The sequence below is a fragment of the Octopus bimaculoides genome, chromosome 3 (assembly GCF_001194135.2).
Source record: "Octopus bimaculoides isolate UCB-OBI-ISO-001 chromosome 3, ASM119413v2, whole genome shotgun sequence".
NCBI classification, from domain to species: domain Eukaryota; kingdom Metazoa; phylum Mollusca; class Cephalopoda; order Octopoda; family Octopodidae; genus Octopus; species Octopus bimaculoides.
The window spans coordinates 57,806,910-57,807,599 of record NC_068983.1 but is presented as its reverse complement, the minus strand read 5'-3'; positions in this window follow the sequence as shown (position 1 = coordinate 57,807,599).

The following is a 690-nucleotide window of genomic DNA, read 5'->3' as shown; positions in this document are numbered from 1 at the left end:
TATATATATATATGATTGACCGTTGACTGAACACTATTCAATTTTTTTTCTCCGTGTTTTTCTCCTTGTCTCCGTATTCTTTCTGTTGAAGAGCGTAGCTCGAAACGTCAAAGACTTTCCGTATTCCCGAGCGTCATACTAATATATACTTTTGTTATTTACACCACCTGTCCTCGTCTGTTGTTATTTTTTGTATATTCTCCCATATATATATATATATATATATATATAAGCATGTACACACACATACATACATACACACACATATATCATCATCACATTTAACATCTGTATTTCCATGCTGACATGAGTTATGAATGTATATGAGTCCGTGTGTATGGGAAGTGAGTGGGTGTGTATGTATGTATCTATGTATCAGAAAGGAACCAAGGTCCTTCCCGGGTCAAAGGCTAAGAAGCCCGGCTTTCCGGACTCCGTCGCGTATGTATCTCCCCGCCTCCCTCGACAGGATGCCAGCCTCTTGCATGGTTACGTATTTTGACCAGTCGAGTGGACAGCTAGCGATTGGAAATGAAGTGTCTTGCTCAAGAACACAACGGATCACCTGGTCCATGAGTCGAAGCTATCTCACGATCATGATTACAACACTCTAACCACTTAGCCACGTACCTCTACACACACACACACACACACACACTCTCTCTCTCTCTCTCACACACACACACACAC